Source organism: Sinocyclocheilus grahami, unplaced genomic scaffold (assembly GCF_001515645.1).
Source record: "Sinocyclocheilus grahami isolate Dianchi unplaced genomic scaffold, SAMN03320097.WGS_v1.1 scaffold58.1, whole genome shotgun sequence".
Lineage (NCBI taxonomy): Eukaryota > Metazoa > Chordata > Actinopteri > Cypriniformes > Cyprinidae > Sinocyclocheilus > Sinocyclocheilus grahami.
The window spans coordinates 241,767-263,833 of NW_015505237.1; the positions used below are offsets into that span (position 1 = coordinate 241,767).

The window sequence follows — 22,067 nt, forward strand, 5'->3', positions numbered from 1 at the left end:
TCCGTACACTCTGTATATATATATATATATATATATATATATATATATATATATATATATATATATATTACAACATATAAACATTTATAATATACATTTAGCCTTTTCCCCATATCACATTTTGGGGACTGAATTTTGTTAAAACATGAAAAATGTATGATTTTTTTTTCTCAAAGTGAAAGTTTATGCAAGTAAAATGAATTTATTTTGTTTAAAATCTTTTCAGATTAATATTTATGTTAATATTTATGTTGTTTTGATAGAAATAAATATGTAGGTTTCATAAATTTGGACTGTTTTTGAACCATCATGAGTTATAAAGTTTCTAAAAAAAAATTAATTAATCAAAAATAGGTAAATGTAGTAATAACATGGTAACTTTCAAAACTGACATATTTTCACATTCACTTATTCATGAGAAGTTGCTGACCAGATACAATATGGTTTTACCTGAAAAATAAATAAAATAAGTTATGGTTCATAAAACAAAAATGTTTAGGGTCCAAATGGAATGAGAAAATGGTATACAGATTTCAAAAGCATTATGAGGGTTAAACACCAAAGCCAATTGTTGACACAAAGGGGCCTAAAATCAACCATAAATGAACATAAAAACTCCACTTCCCATAGCAAATCTTCACTTCCTGACGGGAATCACCAGGTATCCCATAACAGCTTCATAGCCCTGAATATAAGTGTGGGAGGGACTATTAAAATATGCTACTCATTACCACGTTTCATCCTCTCACGTCATAAGATACGCTTTGAATCGACATGTACAGCTGTAAAGAGGAGTACAGAAATGCTAATGACTAAAAAAAGTAACAAAAGCAGCAAGAACCCTGTCAAAGAGAATTCACAATCACTTCCTCCCTACAGGCATTCCCATTTCCCACCTTTTCGCAGCCTCATCGCATGCTTTTCAGCGAACCCTCGAGCCCATAAGAAAACGAACACAGCAGCCTCCATCGCAGCTGTGCACTCAGCTTGTATTTTTAGGTCTAAAGTAACAGCTTTCTAAACACAGATCTCACGCCAACGCAGAAGGAAAGATTATAACTGTACAGACAATGGATACATCATGTAATTAATAATTATAATTAATAGTTAATTCATTATAATTTATGCATTTAGCAGACGCTTTTATCCAAAGCGACTTACAGTGCATACAGGCTATACATTTATTTTATTTTTTTTTACCAGTATGTAGCGGAGTCAATAGTGTAATGCACTAAACTGACTCGGTAACAACCCTTGCTTATTCAATGACTGAATGAGGACATCCATCATCTTCCAGCGCTCCTCATCCAGGCCTGTTTCTTTTCACTTGAGATCAGATCGATGACTCTTGGACCTTGACAGTCACTGAATGCATATCATATGCTCACATATACACTTAAACAGGAAATGACTTGACGGGCCCAAGCTCTGTGGTCATTCAACATGTGTTTAAGAGAGGCCTGAGCTTAATGATTAGCATATGGACTGGGGCCAAGAGAACAGATTTTAAACAGCACTGGGGTCTTTTACTTTACTGAGTCAACTGCCTAGACCACATCCGCATTAAAGCTCAGATCGTCCAGTGAGAATTTCCCACATCGGCCTATCTGTAAAATTAGGCCTTGTAATCTTTTGCATCACTGCAGTTTGGTACATCACCAGTCATATCAAGACTACATTTTGATTCAAAACGAAACCTGTAAAGTCAAAAGACAACAATATTTGCAGCCCACTATATTTCCACAACATGACATATGCCAAAAAAGCTTTTGCAGCCTAGATCAGCAATTCTCAACCAAAGCCCACACTGTCCAAAACTGTCCAAAATATGTGCGAAGATCCAATTTGATCCAATATACAGGTTATTACCAAGCCTGCATTTATTAGATCCAAAATACAGCAAAAGTAGTAATATTTTTAAAATATTTTTACTATTTGCTTTCTAATTGAATATAATTTAAAATTGTAATTTATTCCTGTGATCAAAGCTAAATTTTCAGCATAATTACTCCAGTCTTCAGTGTCACATGATCCTTCAGAAATCATTCTAATATGCTGATTTGCTGCTCAAGAAACATTATTATTATTATTATTATCATCATCATCAATATTAATATCAGGTGAGTACATTTTTTCAGGATTCTTTGATGAATAGAAAGATCCAAAGATCAGCATCTGAAATAAATCTGAAATAAAAAGCTTTTGTAACATTATACACTATTCCATTCAAAAGCTTGGAGTCAGTTTTTTTTGGGTGTGGGGGGGTGGGTATTATACAAATTAATACATTTACTTAGCAAGGACGCATTAAATTGATCAAAAGTGATGATAAAGACAAAAGATTTATATTTCAGATAAATGCTGTTCTTCTGAACTTTCTATTCATCAAAGAAACCTAAAAAACATTCTACTCAACTGTTTTCAACATATTAATAATAATAATAAATGATTTTTGAGCAGCAAATCAGAATATTAGAATGATTTCTGAAGGATTATGCGACTGGAGTAATGATGGAAAAATTCAGCTTTGAAATAACAGGAATAAATTACATTTTAAAATAGAAAGCAGTTGTTTTAAATAGTAAAAATATTTCACAATATTACTGCTTTTGCTGTATTTTGGATCAAATAAATGCAGGCTTGGTGAGCAGAAGATAACTGTTTTTAAAAACATTAAAAATCTTACTGTTCATTAGACAGACAGAAAGACAGGACAGGACAGGACAGGACAGGACAGGACAGGACAGGACAGGACAGGACAGGACAGGACAGGACAGGACAGGACAGGACAGGACAGGACAGGACAGGACAGGACAGGACAGGACAGGACAGGACAGGACAGGACAGGACAGGACAGGACAGGACAGGACAGGACAGGACAGGACAGGACAGGACAGGACAGGACAGGACAGGACAGGACAGGACAGGACTGGACTGGACTGGACTGGACTGGACTGGACTGGACTGGACTGGACTGGACTGGACTGGACTGGACTGGACAGGACAGGACAGGACAAGATAGATAGATAGATAGTTTTCAAATTACAAGGACTGTAGTTTGGACTAATCAATGACTGGTCTTCAATAAAAATACCTAAATATGATACATCTAAAAATAAAAATATTTTAATACAAGTTTAGAATAATAATATAATAATTTTAGCTAATAATATGAAATAATATTGTGTTGACTGGCCATCAAACATGTTACATTTTGAACATCTGGACTAATGTGCACCAACGCATGGTTTGAGATTTTGATTCCCCGTTGACTTTAAATGTTCAAAAATAGCAACAACATGGCTTCAAATGGACAGCTATTAAAAATATAGCAACGTTTTCTCATGCACATGCCTAGCACTGTACATCATATCTAATATCTCAAAGCTGACCATTACTAAAAATGGCCTTTATGACATCATAACCTCACTGGGCTTACAGCAACATGTCATTTGACCACAACACTAATTAAAGGACCTCAGAAGTGGACTATGCTAAAAAAAAGACATTATCTGAAGAAATGAACAAATAAGCACATTGATAGATTTAAAAAATATGAGAAAAGTGATGTGGATGTGAGAGATGTTTAATGGATCAGTGTTCGATTCAGATCCTGTGCAATCCATCTAGCACCCTCTCTTAGTGTACACCAAAAATCTCTCTCTTTCTCTCGCGTCAGTCATGCCGCTACCAGGGCATCATCGCAATCACAACACACAGCGCTGGCACTCCAATCTGCCCTGTGACCATGGAGACGAGGAGAGCATAAAATAACAACACTGCTCTCATAAGTCTCGCTGTACGAGCCGCAGTGCCACTGACACTCAACTCTGTTCTTAAATAGAAGCTCCATTTCTCATCAAATTCAGGTCCAGCAAACCTCCACTGGTCCATACAAGGGGTTAAAATGGACATGAACTGGGGGGTTACATCAGAAAGCTTTGATTCCGATGGTGTGGGGTGGGAATCTTTCACGCTGGCACCCCGAAAGATGGCCTAGGCCATTTTTAAATGTAAAACCGATGTAGGCAGTGGCTGGCTCATTTGTCACCTGCCTTATCAGTGACAGCAGCATGCCCTGTGTGCTAGCCAAGGCTGTCAGGAGAGAAACTGCAGGAGAAGCCACCCAAAGCAGCCAGAGAATACGGGATGAATACTGACTTCGCCCCCTCTTCACACCCTCGTATTGGTCCGAGGCTCCAATCAGTGCCTGTCACTGTCGGGTGATGAAATGTGTGTTTTGAGGGGCCGGGAAACCTCCAAACAGGTGTGTCAATAAGACAGGGAGAAATGCAAGAGGCATGGCTGAACGTAAGGATGGAGACGGTAGCTGAGTTGGAGGGCGTCCATTTTATGTGACAGTAGTGAATACATGGATTTGAAAACAAAACAAAAGAACAAAGTTTTTCTACATACTTTTTCCAATTTTAAGTTTTTTATTCAACTTAAAATTGGAATTATAATGAAATAATTATAATTCCTTAAATTTGCTACTGTAAACTATGGAAGCCCGTTTCTGCCACTGAATAAAAAATTAAAAAAAAAGGTAATTGCGACTTTTTATCTCACAATTCAGACTTTTTTTCACAGAATTGTGAGATATAAACCCACAATTGCGAGATATAAACCCACAATTGCGAGTTATAAAGTCAGAATTGCATGATATAAGCTTTAAAGTCACAATTGCGAGATAAAAACTCACAATTCTGACTTTGTTTCTCGCAATTGCGAGTTTATATCTCACAATTCTGAAATTTTTTCTCGCAATACTCTTTTTTTCTCAAAATTGTGAGATATAGACTCGCAATTGCGAGTTATAAAGTCAGAATTGCGTGAAATAAACTCACAATTGCGAGTTAAAGTCCAATTTTGAGAGGGGAAAAAAGACTGACATGTTCTTAGAATTGCGAGTTTATATGTCACAATTCTGAGAAAAAAAAGTGAGTTTATATCTCGCAGTTCTGACTTTATTTCTCAGAATTGCGAGTTTATATCTCTCTATTATGATGTTTTAATTCATAATTGCGAGTTTATATCACGCAATTCTAAGAAAAAAAGTCAGAATTGTGAGATAAAAAGTCGCAATTACCTCTTTTATTTTTTATTCAGTGGCGGAATCGGGCTTCCATAGTAAACAGCCTATAATTAGGATAATAAACTATGCAACTTGGCGTAAGGATTTCAGAAAATAATCAATAAGATGAATTAATGTTTTTTAAAAAAATTTAGTGTCAGTAACACTTTTTAAATGTTTTTGAAAAGTCTCTTATGCTCACCAAGGCTGCATTTATTGGATAAAAATAAAATAAATTAAAATAAAATAAAAGATTGTGAAATGGCATTACAATCTAAACAAACTATTTTTTTATATATTTTAAAATGTAATTTATTCCTGCGATGGTAAAGCTGAATTTTTAGCAGTCGTTAATCCAGTCTTCAGTGTCACATAATATATTCTGATTTGTTGCTCAAAAATATGTTTTAGTGTTATCAATGTTGAAAACAATTGTGCTGCTTATTATTTTTGTGGAAACATTTTTCAGGATTCTTTGAAAAAATAGAAAATTAAAAACAACAGCATTTATTTGAAATAGAAATCTTTTATAACATTATATTTTTATATATCTATTAGGCCTATCTATTAAATGTAGGAATGTACCAATTCACTCATGATGCAATACAATTCACGATACAATTTTCTCATGATTTCTTAAAAAAAAAAAAAAAGAAAGAAAGAAAAACATTTAAGACACATTATAAATGAAAAGGTGTCCTTTTATTATTGCTTGGACAAAATGCTGTACATTTCTTTGTGAAATCGAAATATGCCAGATAACAAACTAAATTGAACAAAAAAAAATAAAATCCCATAAGAAAATAACACAAATAAAAGAGATCTCTTCATATAAACAAATGAAGCCTTTACCTTTGCTCTTTCCATTTAAAATTAGAGGCAACCACTGTATTTTAATCACGATCCAAACAAAGATGCTGCACACATGTAGCATGAGCAGTTTTTAATCTAAATTAGACTGTATAATTTCTAAATTTGAAGCAAAAACAGAAAGGTCTGACTTTGTGAAACTATACTACATAAAACATCTGCACGAAGCAAAAACAGCAGAATGAGGGCTGAATGAAAACGCAAATTCACTCTCTAATAGCAGGTGGCGCTTATGAAACAGCAGCAATATAATGCTTCCTTGGTTGCCGCTGTAAACAAAGCCATGCTATATAATCATTCATATTTGTTCATACTTATACATATATTTTACATTAGGGCTGTCTAATCAACATCGATTTCGCCCTCCAGCGATTATGAAAATACAATAATCAAGATGAAACCATTATTGCGCCCCATTCCGCCCCCTTTCCAGCGGTGCGATTTCATTCCTCCATAAAAGCCCAATTTCACGGGCAAATCAGTAAAATCATGTAACGTGACTTTTGCAAAATGGGACGTGCTTGATTTATTAAAGTTGATTAGCTTTATTCATGTTTTTAAAAGCGCTGAAGAGAACTTGCGCTGCTCCTCAGGAGGATTTCTGTGTAACTGTTATATTGTGTAAATTCAAAAATCACACTCTGCCCGAGTTAAGGACTTTTGTAGCTTGAATAAGAAACAAAGAAAGTTTCATTCTTACAATGAAGACTATGCTGTTTTATTTTACATTTGATTATTCATTTCTGTAGATAGGCTGTTAACTGCTTGAGACTTGCATTAAAAATAACTTAAAGCACAGTTTGTTTCATTTGTATCTTTTTATTCTATTGTATTTGTCCTTTGCTTTTTTTTTATTACTGACAGTTTAATTATTTTGAATAATTGGGGACTTATTGTTTGTTTGTTTGTTTGTAATTAATAGTTACCTAGTATTCTGCTGTGGTATTGAGAAGTGTGACATTTCACTGGTCTCTACAATGTAGATGTCATAGCAACCTTATTTACAGGAAATATATATTTGATATGAAATACATCACTCATATAAGTTTTGGTCATATGGCCCACCCATAATCGTGATTACAATATTGACCAAAATAATTGTGATTATGATTTTTGCCATCGAGCAGCCCTATTTTACATAAAATTATAATTACAGAAAATAAATAAAAACTGTTTATTGAACATTGTTTTTTTTTCTTCATATTGCTGTTGGCACTGTTTTATAAAAGCAATAAGAGTCCAAAACCTGAATTTATCATTGTTGAGTTGCCCTGTGAAATCTCCAAAATCTTGCTTCACAAAACTGTATATAAAACCTCATGTTCTGACTGTGCCATGTAGCGTTTTCGATATAAACGGGTAATTCTCTGAAAGCGTTTCACTTCTTCTTGTTGCAATATCCTTTTCACTTTCTGCTTATTTACTTCAAAGCCCACTTGTCACGTCACAATCACAGTGTATGTAGATCAAACACACAAAGCAAATACCTACAGTGTAAAGTATGAACGCCTTTTCAAACTGATTACATGAAGCTCTGTTCCACTGAATAGATGTTCCTGCACACAATGCGACGTATCAAGTGCGAACGCACACAGGCGCGCCATTCGCACATACAAACCCCACACTCTCACTCACTAAACAAGTTTTCGCTTATTCAGAGTTGTGAGTGAAGAGAAACACCTGAGAGAGTGTGCGAGCGCGAGAAAGAGAGAGAATGACAACCACACCTCACTCATCATATTAATCTAGACGGTGAGAACAGGTTGTCCCCTCGGAACGACTAGATGAGGCGTTTCCACAGCCCGTATTAGCTTCACAAAACCATTCCAGCCCGGGTCTCTATATGTAGGTGACTTATGAGAAAGGGACCAGGCAAGGACAAGGCATTTTAATTATTCAGAGTCGGCGCTCATTTACACCAGAACGGCTGCCTCGACTAAGCTCAGAGTCTGACATATGACTCACATAAAGGATTTAGCTAAGTCCGACTAGAAGTACATCCATGCTAATTGAAATGTATTTCTATTAGCAGACTGATATAGTCTCTGTGATATGCACTAGCACTTCCATTCAGGGCAGGGCCGTGTTTACATTACATAGTTGAACAGTGAGCGCTTGCATACCAATAGCATAGTGAACATGCCCAATGTGCAGATCACAAGAAACATTGTTACAGAGCTATGAGGTACCTGTTTATGTGCTGCTAGTATAGAGTCTAAGGCTATTGTTAGTAAAGGAATACTAGCATACTGCTTTATGCATACTGTGTGGAATACACATAGGGTAACATACTGTGACTGTATTTAACCTTGTGTCTTTACACACAGTATTTCGGTAGTCCGATCAAATAATGATACTGAAATCAAAGTGAATATTTCTTCTTGTTCGTCCATCAGCACCCTGCATATGGAAGGGCAAGTGCATTTTATAGTATACTGTATATTGCAGAAGTAGCAGGAGTAGTATGCTAATACGTTATTTCAAACACAGCCCACAAGTTGGCTTGTCTGATAGTTTAAAATAAAATAAAATAAAATATTTTTAAGTTAAGAATATTTTGTATTCTGAGAACATCTACTGAAACGTTGAAAAAGAATGTTCTAAAGAAGAAAAACAAACATAAGAACTCAAATTCTTGAAAAAAATTTTTAAGTTAAGAATATTTTGTATTCTGAGAACATCTACTGAAATGTTGAAAAAGAATGTTCTAAAGAAGAAAAACAAACATAAGAACTCAAATTCTTGAAAAAAAAAGTAAAACCAAAAGCGAAAGATGTTTAAATGAATTTATTGGGTTGTTTCAGATATTAAACTAAAGCAATAGGCTCCAAGAAGCCGTGGTTTACAGTGAATTTATAACAGCTAAGGGGCGTTGTTAGGCATGACGCGAAGCGGAGTTTGCTTTTATATTGCGTATTGCTTTTATAAAACGGTTATTCCATATACGTAGTAAGGTTTCACAAAATAAAACAGAGCAAATAAAGTGTAATGACATTAATAATAAAAACAGTATTCTTCCACCAAACAATGTAGTTCCTCTGAAACGGTTGTGGTTCCAACAAAGTGGTTGCCAAGCAACAAATGTAAACAAAGGTGTACATTTGTGGAGTAATTTACAACAGCTTCAAACGTGGCTCAGCCAATCAGAATCAAGGACCGGAACTATCCATTTTATAAATGTTAATACTAGCTTCATAAAATACATATTACTGTTAGAATATTTGACTTGTATAATCTAGAATACTTGTAAGTTTATCAAATATTTGTGTTCCAGCTGGAAATATTATGGGTTATCATCGGGGGGGGGGGGAATATATGAGAAGGTCTTAAGAATTTTTTTTAAGTATTGCACTTAAACATTCTTCTTATAATTTATTCTAAGAGCTTCTTATTTTATTTCTTAAGGAGTTTTTTTTGTGAATCTGGCCCTGGTTACAGAACGCTCTGGTTGCTAATGGTCAGTATAATTTGTGGCAAATGGGTTGATTTCTCTGTGAGTTGGACAAAGTGTGATGATTTGTGTTTTGTTTAGTCAATGTCTATAATGATTTGGACAGTAGAGTCTGTTGTCTGATTGTGAGCGCTGTGTGTTTTTACTGGAAGGAGAATTGTAGTCTGAGTCACTTTCTTTGTGCTCTGATGTGACATTACTTCTCTGATCACGTTCTGGTTTTGTCTGTAGTACTCTCTCTCTCTCTCTCACACACACACACACACACATGTATATCTCCCTGGATCCCACTGCCAACGCGCTCTAAAAATATCTGCATCAGAAGCTCTCCTAGCTGTGTGTGTGTGTGTGTGTGTGTGTGTGTGTGTGTGTGTGTGTGTGTGTGTGGTGGAATGAATCATTCAACCAGAGAGAGCTACTCAACTGATCCCTCGCTCTCTGTCTCTGTGAATGTGAAAGAAAGAGAGAAACAAGGGAACAGAGAGAGAGAGAGAGAGTAAAAGAGGGCATGATTTGGAATGAATGGACTACTGAATACATGCTCTAACAATTACAACCAGCGGCTTCTGTCCAAGTAGGCAGCAACTGCTCAGGAATATGGATCAGAAACAAACTAACAGTATAGAAATCAAACAAATGTAACTAGATCAAATAGTGTGCAGTATGTTTACCAAGGATTTGTTGTCTAATGGTCTGAAAAGAAAGTGACTATTAATAATGGCCTATTAATTGTTATAATTATATCATTTCATTGTATTATTATTATTTTTTTTTCATATGCCTTTAATATGTAATCATACAAAAATACTAAGAAACTATGAATGCTTAATTGAAAAAAAAACATTTGTTAAAATAAAAATCTCTGTAAGTTATTGCTTTTAACAGAATAAAATAACTGTGAATGCAGTCATTTTTTCTGACTAGCCTTTTTAAAGCAAAATGAAACGGTACTGTAAAATATATATTTTTTTTTTTGGTAGCGTTTTACTTTTTTTTTTTTTTTCATGGGCACACTAGCAGGCCCCTGGACCCCATTATGAAAATCCCTGCCATCTATAAACCTTGTAAACATCCAATGGAAATGAAGTCTCCATCAAACGTAAATAAACATCCTTTAGTAGAAATTGGATGAAAAAGCCCAGAGGGGAATTTGGCTCCTCATTTCAGAAGTCCACCATACCGGCACGGATCGCTGCATGCAAATGAGCGTTTCTAAGTGTCGCTGCATGTTTTGTACGTGTTGATTAAACACTGCTGTGCAGTGTTTGCATTTTCACGAGGGTGTGACAGATACGTGCATGCTCAGGTTTGCATTTCAAGAACTGCACTTCCTGTCAGTCAAATGAATCAAGTTTCACTCTGAATAACCATAAAGGGAGACCAAAAAAAAGTGAGTGAGAGCAAAAGGGCGAAAGCTAAACAAAGTAGCGAGCGACAGAAAAATAGCGACATTAATCTCTCCTCTCCCTCTGAGGATCCATCTGACCCGGCAGGACTCGTCAATCACGGAGACCTCGAGCATCTTGCCGCACATTATGGAAGCTGTCCGGCCTGTGAAAAACATTCACGCGCACACTCACACACTGCCTACGATAAACACATCCCCTTCCCCGCCTTGCACCTTATCTGCCACATGTCTTTCTCTCGCAGCTTCAGAGCACAGAAAGACCTGGCACATCCCTGCTGAAGGCTTCACTTTAATTCTTCCTCAAATTCTCACATGAGGAATGACTCATCTCTCCCTGTCTCGCTGAAAGACTTGCTCTGTTCTTGTCTTTCTGGCTTCTTAGTGGCCAGTGTCCCTGACCCAGACAAAACAGCCTGCAGGAAAGTACAGTATAAGAATAACTATGATATATTTGTACGAACATCCTATTATCCGTTAGCATTCCCATTCAGTCGCTAGGCTAGAACAGGACCCAAAGGTACACAGTCGCTCACACAAAAGCAGAGTTTTTCTCCATTGCAATTACACAGAATTGAGAATGGAGCAACACAGATTTGCAAAAGCACCAGAAAGTATCATAAATTGAAATACAGATTGAATGTAAGTTTTCGCTGAACATCTTCATCTCCAGTAAGCCTTTATTTGATTGAGTCAGTTTGTGAATGAATCATTTTGACCTGGATCAACCAACTCCTCAAAAGATCTGACTGAAAAGAATGATTCATTCATTATTTATCTAATGAGCTTTCATCAGCCAACTTAAATTTCTGTATAAATTTCATATGAAGCTGTCTTGTGGTACTTCTGTTTCCTTTTAGAAGCTAGAAAGCCTCAGTCCTTATTCATTGGGATTACATGGAAAAGAGGGACCAGAATGTTCTTTAAAAGTTCTTGCTTTTGTTGAATTTGTTGAATATCTGAACATATTTGATGTTTAAAATACAAAAATGTCAAGCAAGACTTTGGACCAATGAGATTTCCGTGTGGGTGGGTCTACCCGGCGACTAAAATAAGACACCAACAGTTCATAAAAACGTCATAAAGTATGACGCTGTTGAAGGAAAGAATATATGCAAACTGAAATAGCCGCAAAAACATTTGGTTGAAGTTGGCTGAAGAGGATACATAAAAAAAATACTAGTAAAAAAGTGTGGACAGAGCCACATAATAACCTTAGCATAAATCTAATTATAGTCAAAGATAGCCGTCACTGATATCGTAATGTAACGGCGTAAAATAATAACGCTAATATGTGGATTTGCAAGGCACAGCAGATAAGGATGTTTCAATTGTTTAGTTTCATTATCTGGCCGAACAAAGCGCGAGAAAGAAGGACCCGTTCGATAAAAACTTCTATGAAAAACAGCAGCTCCTTTGAACACATTTCACATTGTCTGTGAGACATCCGGCCTGTGGCTGACCTTTCCTTTTAGTCTTTATCAGGGAGGCCACGAGGGAAATGACAGTGCTTCAGTACGTCCAGAGCATTTCTGCACAGCAGTGATGCTATGCCAAGCATGCCAAAAATAATAGAAAAATCTACAAGATGAGTTAAATGCATATTTTCTTTATGTATTTTTCTTCTGACATTGACCTCCTATGACCCTCAATCCTGTTCATTCACAATATAATTCCATATAATGCCTACAGGGATCATTTTACAATGTAAACATACTGTTAGCATTCATTTGTCAAATCGAAAACACTCTTGAATCTCAACTCTCAGGCCATTATGAAGCTATTCTTCCCCAGTCGCCCTTCAATCGATACACTTGAGCCACAGAGGAGGAATTAGCTCCTAATAAGCTGCAGATATTAAAGATCATTATGCAACACTTTCTGTACACAGTATCTCTATAGATACTAGACTGGCCACATTGTTGTGCAGTTTGTGCTGAGAGCTGTGAAGAGTGCAGACGCTTGTCGTTTCAGCACAAAGACCCACTTGAGGAAGGACTAACTGGAAACAGGCCAATCGATGGATAATCACACAGCTGAAAAATACCTCCAGCCCTCCCTTTTCCAAAATATTGCTGCTGTAAACAATGCTGATGTAATGATTTATTTTGTCACTCTCATTCCAAGTGGACATTGTAAACATTTATCTATGAGAACAGAGGCCCGACTTTCATAATAACAGTTGCCTGATAAGTCATCTCGTGGTCTCCCTGTACAGACAGTGAATGGATATGGGGGCACTGTAATAAAGATTTGAACAGCTCCTTTGTGGGGGGAAAACCTTTCTGCTTGGTACACAACAAGCTTTTGGTAATTACCACAGTGCCAGAGAGCATATTAATAAATTCATGAGCTCTGACTCAGGTAATTAACTCATTGTTTAGTAATTAGAGATCAGGAGGGAGAAAAAGAGAATGAAAAAGAGAAAATGAGGAGAACATTTGTAGGAGTTGAAAAAAAATCAGCAAGGGTGAGAGGATGTGAATAAAAGCAAAGGGAATTATTAGGGATGTCAAAAATACAAAATTAATATTAACATAAGAAATATGTAATAAGAAAAAAGTGAAATATAGAAAAAATATGAAAATGAAAAATTTAGAAAAATGGAACCTACTCATTTCAAATACAGGCCTGCTTGTCAGTTAAACTTTGCAATGAATCCGTATTAAAGGCACAATATGTAAGATTTTTTAATTAAAATATCCAAAAACCACTAGAACAGTGTTATATATTTTGCTGACTTGTGTACTTACATTATCCCAAATGTTTCGAAGAATGTTTAAATCCAGAGAAATAAGCAATTTTAACTAGTTACACGGACCGTGTCCATAGTGTCATTGTGTCGCCTGCCAATGACGTCATACACCCTCGATTTCCGGTTTTGTTTTGTAGAAAACATGGAAACACCAAAGACGCTTTAATATGTTGTGCGCTTTAATAGACCGGTGACGACCGCACAGAGTAGCATTATAACAGAACTTTCAAACGTATCGAGTATGATAAAACAGCACTGCTTTACCCCACATACGCACGACCGGAAGGAGCAGAAGCGGTCGACTGTGACACAATAAAAGCTACGCTGTTTTTGAGCCGTGTGTCACGCTCGCTCAGCGGCCTCGTTTCGCTTCGACGGCTTTCAGCCTCACCCTGCTTCATTCTACTACGTTAATAAATCATTAGCTCATCCATGAACATGATTTCTGCCCGAGTCCCGTCGGATTGCATCGGCTGTGGGGATGAAGACAACAACTACCATGATTTCACGTGTCATCAAACTACGCCTTTTTCTATTTGTTTATTTTGAATACGCGCCCTCTAGCGGCGAAAATTACATATTGTGCCTTTAATGTAATTTACACTACCGTTCAGAAGTTTAGGATCAGCGATTTTTTAAAAATAAATTAATACTTTAATTCAGCAAGGATGCATTAAAGACATTCATAATGTTACAAAAGCAGAAACCCAGTTTCAAATAAATTATGTTATTTTAAACTTTCTATTCATCACAGACTCTTGGAAGAAATGCATTATGGTTTCCACAAAATTATTTTTAAGTCGCTGTTTTCAACACTGATAATGCAAATCAGCATATAAGATTAATTTTACAGTATAATGATTTCTGAAGGATCACTAAAGATTGGCGTAATGCCTGCTGAAAATTTAGCTTTGACATCACTAAAATAAATCCAGCTGAAATCAATCTTTCATTCTCCTTTATTTGGATTGTACCAGTGTTTAAAAGGGATAATGTAGAAGGATAATTGAGAAGCACTTGCTTTAATTTTATTTGTTAATATTAGTATTAATATTTAATTTATAATACAGTTACCAAGCTATTATCGCAAAATTGCCAAACAGTGTATTCAGGACCTGACTGCACATTATCCTGTTTTAAACATTGGTATAAACCAAATAAATAGGGATGAAATATTGATTTGAGCTGGGTTTATTTTAGTTTGTGAGAAAAACAGAGACTGTGGAGTGATACAAAAGACATAAAATGTAATTATGTAGAAAATTGGTTTGGCGGCCATTATTCAAGAACATTTGACTACAAAAGTTAAATTTTACACAGCTATTTCTAAGAAAAAATAGCTCTATACCCCACTCCGCTCACATACCCTGTGGTACATGTTCAAAATGTTACTATCGACTTGGTACCAAAGTATCAGTACTTTTGACATCCCTAATAAAAAAGGTTGAGAAACAAAGGAAAAGGATGCTGTAGAATGTCACCGAATGAAGGGGAAAGAGAGACTGAGTGGTTTTCCATTTAGACTGACCAGGGGGGACTGGAGGAGAAAATGAGGGCGTGTGAACTAACACTGACACCAGAGGCAGAGAGAGATCCCTGTCAGAGCTCAAAGCTGAACAGACACTCCTGACGGGTTTATCCACGCACCACTGGGCCCGACTACAGCTCCACCAGCATCAGATCCTGTCCCCACAGACACACTACACGCATACACATAGCCAATCTTACACCGCATATCACATCCACGTTCAGTCTATATGTGCACTGACACGCTCTGACAGGCTGGAAGCTTCTTCCTTTCCAAACAGGAGCTGGTAGATGAGTTCCACGACAGAAGCTAAACTATTTCTACTGTCTTACGGCCCTGAGAGGAAAAACAACTTGTGAAGATCAAACCTTCAATGAGGAAAAGGTGAACCACTCTTGACTAAAGTGACCCTAATACATTTCTATGGCAGGAGTTGTTGTGGAATGAGAACATACACTACATTTCAATAGTTTGGGGCCTTCAAGATTTTTTTTTTTAAAGAAATTAACACTTTTATTCAGCAAGGATGCATTAAATTGACAAAAGTAACAATAAAGACCTTTATAATGTTACAAAAGATTTTATAATAAATAAATGCTGCTCTTTTGAATTTTCTGTTCATCGATTTATCGAGAAAAATGTATCATAGTTCCCACAAAATTATGAAGCATTTGTTTTGAAACAACTGTTTTCAGCAATGATAATAATAATAATTAATTTCTTGAGCAAATCAGCATATTAGAATGATTTCTGAAGGATCATGTGACACTGAAGACTGGAGTAATTATGCTGAAAATTCAGCTTTGCCATCACAGGAATCAATTTAAATACAAATCAAATAGAAAACGGTTATTTTAAACAAAATATTTCACAATATTACTGTTTTTACTGTACTTTTGATCAAATAAGAGCAGCCTTGGTAAGCATCAGAGACTTCACACACACACACAAATGTATAAATAAAGCTTACTGACCAAACCTTTGAATGGTAGGTTGGTAAAATATGGTGAAATGTGATAAACAGAGCTGATAGTATTACAATATTATCAGTAGGGATATGCACAAACACATATTTCACAAATTAATTTGTCATTGTCTGTCCGAATTACATTTCTTATTTTCTTATGGGTCATTCATTCCTATAAGACACTACCTTCCCTTCAAATGTTTTTTTGATTTTTTATATTTTTGTACTTAAAAATAGGGTATTTATACAACCAGATGCTGAAAAACCATCCAAAGACTGTCCTACTGCAAACATATACAAGCACCAACACAAACACTAAAAATTTTTTTAGCTGAAACCAAGAACATGGAGCCATCTGAACAACATTTAATGAATAAACAGGCGAATTATCTACCTGTAATTGCTGTAAACCATCACAGCTTGCTGGACAACTTGTTAACTATCCTGCTCATTCCTAATTATTCATAGCTGAAAATATTACCAAATTAAAGGAATAGTTCACCCAAAAATGAAACTTTTGTCATCACGTCAGTCTAAAGTTGTGACTTTATATACAGAACACAAAAGAAGATATTCTCAAGAAGGTCTCATTGTTTTTGTGAAGTCATTGGAGTCTAGTGTCAATCCTGAAAATATCTAATTTTGAGTTTAGCAGAAGAAAGTCATAAGGGTTTGAAAGAACATGAGGATGAGATTTTTTTTCTTTGTTTTCATTTTTTGGGTTAAATATTTCTTTAAACATAGACTGCATAGACTGGAAATCACAGGACAAAAAAAACAATAAAACAGAGAGGATTCCAGACAACTATGTGATGATGACAAAGACAACTGGAGGTAGGAACAAATACCAAAACAGTGAGTGGAAAAAGAGGAAGTGCAGTGTTGAGTAAGCAAGTGAAAGACAGATAACAAGTGATCGAAGTATAGCAGGAAAGAAGAAGAGAAACATAGACACTTAATGCATTTTCGCACAAATGTGTGATGAGGCTGACCTCAACTGAGGAAAGGAGAGAAAACGCTCCACGTTTTTTCCAGTTGTCAGAAAATCCTACTGGGCAGAGGACAACACACAAGCCTCTCTTTCATAAGAGGTCTATTACGAGTACATCTGTTTTGAAGTTAAGGGTAAAAAAGCTTGACCCAAGAAAGAATGAGTCTCGTGCACAAGCCAATCCAGAAACATTCAAGTGAAAGTAAACTGCTGTCTTACCACAGGTGGATCTTAACCAGGTTCAATCGGAGAGGAGAGTCCAGATGAAACCACTGGGACGGGGATGGATAAATCTCTCCTCCTGTTGTCTGAGGGGACGGCTCGTGATTCCCACTCTGTCGGTCCACGTCTGCGTCTGCCTGGCTCCAACAACCCTCACCATTCCCTGCCACATACAAAAACAAAGAGCTTTACACTTAAGCAATCAGGTCCCAGTGGCTGTGCTACATTATATTACCCTATATTGTACTGCTAGACTGTATATTTGATCATGATTGGAATGCTTTTCTGACTAATTAACATCCAGAACTAAAACTGCATTTTATTAACAGAAATTTGTGTTAATTGACTATATACAGCATCAATTTGAGAAACATATTTTATATTTTATGTATAATAAAATAAATGTGTTCTGAGATCCTCTTATAATCCCACCATCACTCCTCTTGAATATGTAACCAAGGTAACAGGAGACTAGTTGAGAATGTACTTTAAATAGTTTCAGCCGTATGAACCAGCAAGACACCTTAGGGTTGGGATTTCCTTTACTATATCATCCATCGAAAATAAAAAAGATCAATTAATTAATCAGTTAATTAGTCAATAATCAATCAATAAATTGCTAATGTTACCCTTAAAAGCACATTTAATAAAACATATCATAAAATGTATTTTTAACACGTGTGATGTATTCATACACAACCGTAGTGGTCACTTACGTATCTAATGTGACAGTAAAACATGTATAATGTCACAATGTTTTGTTTTGGACTTTCAATTCATCAAAGAATACTGAAATATACTGTTTTCAACATTGCAAATAATAAGAAATGTTTTTTTTTCAGCAGCAAATCAGCATATTAGAATGATTTCTGAAAAATCATGTGACACTGAAGCATCCCCAAAATAACCCGCAACCCACCAAAATAAAAGCTTGAGGATTTTAGATTTGAAAATGTTGAATGTTCATTAAAAAAATAAACATTTAAAAAGTAAATATTAGCATTGTATTTTAAGTGTACTATAAAATAATTGTATTTTATTTAATACATTTTTAAATATAATAGTATTATAACAATTTATTATTGTTTATTAAAAAAAACGTTATTATTATTTTAATTTTCAAACTAACTAACTAACTAACTAACCAAATTAAGTGTAATAATAATTTAATTAATTATTAAAATTTTTATAGTTATATTTAATGGGTCACCCTATGTGACCACCAAACCAAATCTCCAGGTGCTCTCCTGAGAACCAGACTGAAATGTATTTGTTTTTACTGTATTTTTGATCAAATAAAGACAAAAGAACAAAAGAGACCATAAAATCTTACCAACCCTAAGCTTACATAAATATATAGTCTTTATTAAATTAACGTTTCTCTGAGTTTTTTGTGACTCACAAAAGAGTCATATGATGCGATTTCAGAGTAAAACTAACTCTTTTTTTTTTTTTTTTTTTACAGTGAATGTAGGTCACATGGTGTTCATCCTCAGCAGATCTGGCAGAACTGAAAACATAATTCATAACAATTCATTTTCTCTACAGGGAAACTGAATTTATCCATAATGCATAAACCTTTCAAGACTCTGAGCGCTCTTATAAAAGCATTGCAACTGGCATAATATTCACTGTATAAGCTCAAATAGCTTATATATTTCAATAATTTGCAATAAGCTTCGATTATATTGTGGTTAAAATTGCATAATTAGTAGTTCACTCCCTCACTGGTGTGGTTCATGGTTTAGAAGACTTTATTACAGAATGATATGAAATGCCAATGGAGAAAATTAATGGGAAAAATCATTCCTAAACAAGAAAAGTGGTCTCTGTTATGCTCTACTGACCAGTTTTGCTCTTTTTGTTGAGATTTACATGATACTGGAGCCTTGACTCCACTGAGAGTAACAGTTTTACTTCTACAACACCAAAGAAAGGCTATACTTACGCAAATGTTATGAATTGTTATGCATACCAACAGACACATATATTATAGACAGACAAATATACTCACTTATAAATCATCACCCTTCCTTGTCTTAATCAGCGGCACTGAATTTTGCTTACTGTTCAAAAATGCAGGAAAGAATATTAACGACTGTCTGATGCCCCGCCCACTGTCAGTCAAACACCTCCCACCTCTTCCTTCATAGGGATTACACACATTACAGTATGACTTGACTATTAAGATTAACTATTTATTTAGTCATACTAAAAGTAACAGTTAGTCATCTGATATTTTAAAACCTAATCATATCACAGTCAAAATAAGACACAGGCTTACTGGAACCTGGGTATTTGGGAAGTGACAAAAAAGGTACAAGGCTGCATTTATTTGATCAAAAATACAGAAAAAAACAATAATCTTGCAAAATGTTATTACAATATAAAATAATGGTTTCTATTTTAATATACTTTATTATTATTTTTATTATTTTATTATTATTTCTGTGATGCAAAGCTGAATATCCATCAGCCGTTATTCCAGTATAAAGTGTCACATGATCCTTCAGAAATCATTCTAATATGCTGATTTATTATTAGAATGATCAATGTTGGCTACAGTTGTGCTGCCAAATATTTTCTTTTTGGTAACTGCGATACTTTTTCAGGATTCTTTGATGAATAAAAAGTTTAAAAGAACAGCATTTATTCAAAAGATAAATCTTTTCTAACAATATAAATCTTTGCTATCACTTCTTATCGATTTAACAAATCCTTGCTGAATAAAAGTTAAAAAAAATTTCAACAACAACAAAAAAAAAAGAATACAATTATTTTTATATGTGTATATTTTTAGAAAATATTTCTATTTTAAATAAATGCTCTTCTTTTTAACTTTTTATTCATCAAAGTATCCTGAAAAAAAGTATCACAGGTCCAAAATATATTAAGCAGCTCAACAGTTTCCAGCACTGATAATAAATCAGCATATTAGAATGATTTCTGAAGGATCATGTGACACTGAAGACTGAAGTAATGGCTGATGGAAATTCAGCTTTGCATCACTGAAATAAATTATATTTTAAAGTATATTAAAATAGAAACCATTATTTTATATTGTAATAACATTTTGCAAGATTACTGTTTTTTTCTGTATTTTTGATCAAATAAATGCAGCCTTGATGAGCATCAGAGACTTACTGATACCAAACTTTTGAGTGGTAGTGTATATATATATATGGTCATTATTTTATGGTAGATATTTCTTACTATATAAGAAATAAAATCGAGATAAATACAGTTTAGAAAGGGCATGAGCATTGTGACATTGTAATATTACTGACTATGTCTCTCCCCGTTGGTAGCGGTTTGAGTCATTTTACATTTCAAACAGCACTTTTGCCTCTCTAGTGTCTAGGTTACACTAAAAAGAGTATCTTCTCATCCCGCTTTCATAAAGAGCACTCTTTGTTTCTGTTTCCCGTAATTCAGCAGCTGAGAAGGGCTGCAGGCTGCTGTTTCTCTCTCATCTTTCTGACGAATTACAGAAGTGTAATGGTTAAATGGCAGCTGACCACAAACAGTCAAATCTATACCACTTGTATTTGTTCCTTTACGAAACAAGTCAAGGGGTATTATTAACATGCTAACAATGCTAAGTTATATGGCGTATAGCGTGGATGGTGTATTTTTGTTATTCACAAACTAAACCAAAACAGTCTGCACAATGTGGAGTTTTAGTGTCTTAGTCTTATTTTTTTCACAAACATGTTTATATATAGATATTTTAGAATAGATATTTTCCTCCGCTAATCAATCGAGTACAACAAAAGTATAAACCGAGTATACATAACAGTATAATCTGTACTTCTGTCCCTCACAGCCTCAGTGTTGTTGGACTAGTCTTATTGCACAGTACTCTGAAGTAAGATAATATAATAATAACACAAAAAAGACAGACATACAGGAGCTTTAATTTCTCACAAACAAAATGACCTTCACCACTTCTATATAGGCCCATTTGCGCATCTACAGTGTGTGTGTGTGTTCCTGAGAGCTTTCAGTCTTTAAAAAATTCATAATGTCAAGTTCATCTGCCCATTCACATTAGCAGCTGTGTTTATAATACTAAAGGAAAGGTTAAAATTGTCTTAACCTCAGCTTTCCCTCTCTTTCTCTTTCACACACACACACACACACACTATATTTGTTTCACTATATTATTGAGTACATTTTTGAAAAGCGAGGACATTTTGGACCTCACTAGTCAAAAATGTTGGAAGTATAGCTACACACATTTACTAGGCCACTATAACCTAACCCTAACAGAAAACTTTCTGCAAAAAAAAAAAATCATTATTTTTATAACATGTTTACTAGGGATGCACCGATATTTATTGGCCGATTTTTAATCTGATTTTGAAAACAGAATAAAACTATATAGACTACATAAAAAGTAATATATAGGCCTATACACAAAATATATTTCACTTAAATCATTAACAGATTAACAAAACGAAAGAAAATAATTGTGCTGAGTTTCGGATAATTGTAACACGCTCCGAAGTACACTGAAAAAAAAACAAGATGGCAGAAAGCAGTTTTCTTTATTTTACAAAAGCTTTACAGTTTTGAATGATGTTTTGCTTCTATCTGTATTACAAAACCAGCATTGGTATGACCATAAATTACGGAGTAACAGTTAGGAAAACAATGCAGTGATCACATCAGTGATCACACTGATCACAGCCTCACACGCACATACAACTCATTTTTGCTAATTTGACATCGCAGCCTGTTCATTATCAAAATAAAATACAGTTAAAGAAACATAAAAAGTTACACTGCTCAATTTAAATAG

General features: G+C 35.0%; 1 protein-coding gene across 1 annotated transcript in view; it reads right to left on the reverse strand.

Moving 5' to 3' along the window:
- Window positions 1–22,067, reverse strand: part of atxn1a (ataxin 1a) — a 112,676-nt gene that overhangs the window by 67,060 nt on the left and 23,549 nt on the right. Inside the window, exon 2 of the mRNA XM_016270778.1 lies at window positions 17,261–17,426. The gene's annotated coding sequence lies outside the window, so the exon portion shown is untranslated. The remainder of the gene's footprint in view (window positions 1–17,260; window positions 17,427–22,067) is intronic.